A 2,678-nucleotide genomic window follows, 5' to 3' on the forward strand; every position below is an offset into this window, starting at 1 on the left:
CACCTATTTAACTCTTGCATTAGCTCTACAAAATAAGTGCTGTAATATTCATATACAGATCAGGAAATGGAGATTAAGAATAGTATCAAAAGTTGCACAGCAAAAATTCAAGCTCATGTGGTCTGACTCCAAAGTACATGCTCTTAAACACAACACTTTGCTGCTTTAAAATTGCACATAAATTCCACCACTTTTCTCACTTGTAGCGTTCAACAATGAAGGGACACATAGAAAAGAAAATGAAATAGGAAAGCTTTCATATAAACAGATTTGAAAGCAACATGGAGAGGAAATTCAACTGATGCAATTAATAGTAACTTTCCAGGATTTTTGCAATATCCACAAGATAATTTCCTGAACATCAGTAGTAACCATTAATCTAAATGTTTGCATATTTTGCCACCTTCCATATTCTTTGCACATTGGGCTTTCACTCTTTCTGACATCTTGAAGAATTTACACATCTGTGATCCACAATCAGCATGAAGGATAAAAGTAAGTCTGGTGAAATTAATTTCCTAGATACTTTATAAAAAATCAACGAGTTCTCAAACTAGTGGAAGAAATAGGATTTTTTCTGAGAAAAGTTGTGATCCTGTACACACACACACACACACACATATACATACATACAAAAAACTGCTGTCATGTAAGCAGTTGATTAGTCTGATTATTTGTTGGGCATTTATTGGAGAGAAGAAGATAATGAATTAGAAAAGGCATCTTCATTATTCATTCATTTATTCTTCAATTTATGATATATTTAAAAGCCTCCTTACTATTCAGAGTGAGGCAAGGCACTGTTCTCAGCATTTAGGATATAAAAGTGAATCATAGAGACATAGTCCCCATTTCCATGGTATTAATAATCTATCTCACAGGAAACCTCAAAATAGTAGTCAAGAGATGATAAAGGCCTGATCTAGAAAGATAGATTAAAAGGAATTCAGATGTGAAAAAGGTTAAGGAGGAAAACGCAAAGCCTTAAGAACTAAGGATAAAAAATAAAGAGGGGAATAAAATTAGTCAAAAGAGAAATCTGAAAGAAAATATTTTAAAATCTTCTTTATTGAAACATTTCATGACAAATTAGATCTGAATGACTATATCACCAAAATGATCAATTACATCTAAAAGTAACAATTGGCATTGTGAGACTCTAAAATCACTCTAATTAAATCAGGTCAAAAACAGTTACTCTTGTAATCAGTCTTGTATTAAGCATACATTTTTCTCTTGAGAAAGTCAAAGTACTCTTATCCTCCACACATCCATGAGGGGTAGAAATGAAGAGATTGTTCAGAGTTAGACAATATAAGAGATCTTATTCTTGAATGCCTTCCTTCTGCTCTTCCTTTATTTTCCCAATAAAATACGTGCATGGAGTACATCTTAAACAAATCCTTAAGTTTAGAAGAATTTAGGGCTATACTCTACTACAATTTTATGATAAATTAGGCTACATGATGTGGAAAGGTATTATCTAAGAGAGAGGTATACTCAGTGACTTGAAAAATTACAACATTCCAAATGACATTCCAAAAAAATATGCACACCTTTTACTTCAGGCCAAATTGCTAACCTCTGTTATAGTTGATGAAGCTCAGTTCAGGAAAAATGGTCCCACTAGGATGAAGAAGATAGTATAAAAACACGACATTTGACACTGGGTCAAGTGTGCGGCTTGATTTACGCTGTCTGACATAGGCTTATGGCTTATGATCAGGAAGTCTGTAGGAGAAAACAGCACTAATTTTACTGACAAGAAAGCAAAGGGGAAAAATCAGAAGTAGGGTGGAAAGGCTCTAAGATGAGTAATAATAGTGCAGGGAAATAGCACTTACTCTGCTAGTCTGTAAACATAAAATCTAAATATAATGTTGCACTTTTGAATTTTAGTAAATACAATGGTTAAATTAGAAGAAATGAGAACATTAAAAATTTCATATAAGAATAAAGACTGGAATACTTCATCTCAAAGATCCTGAGACAAATAAGCATCTGAAAAGGATTTATTACAGAAACCAGAAAAAGGACTGAAAGCTAGTAGGACTGAGAAGTAATAATGCCTAGAGATTAACAGCACAGACTCTGAAGCATGACTACTTGGTCTGGAATCTGACCACACTACTTACCAGCTGTGACTCTGAGTAAATTAAGGGTAATTAAAAAAACTCAATTTACTGTGAAGTAATTAATGTTTGACTTGTAGAAATGAAGACTGTAATATCTATCCTAGTTTTCTTTATTGCCATAGCCTGTGAATATTTATAAAGTTTAACTATTTTTATCTTCTGCCTAAATATTCACTGATTAAGATACACTGTGATGCTTCATTTTGTGATATGAAGAATAGTGAGTTGATAGTATGTCAGAACTAGAAGCAGTGACTTATAATACATTGTGGATGGGTCAATGTGTCTTGGGCAAAATGTACAATATTTGCATTAAATCAGTTATAAACAGTTTTAATTATGCAGAGAAGCATGTACCTGGGCGTTGGGCAGCCGAAGTGGTAAACTACATTGGGAATTTTTGCTAGTGATGTTGACGAGTAACTAGAGCCTTTTTCCTGCTACCTTCGGACTTTGGCATCCAGCTCACCAGTATGTGACTAAAGCTAAGCCAGTCAAATTGTATCACTTAGAATAGTGAGCCTGCAGTGAATATCTGACTCT

Source organism: Camelus bactrianus, chromosome 8 (genome assembly GCF_048773025.1).
Source record: "Camelus bactrianus isolate YW-2024 breed Bactrian camel chromosome 8, ASM4877302v1, whole genome shotgun sequence".
NCBI lineage: Eukaryota > Metazoa > Chordata > Mammalia > Artiodactyla > Camelidae > Camelus > Camelus bactrianus.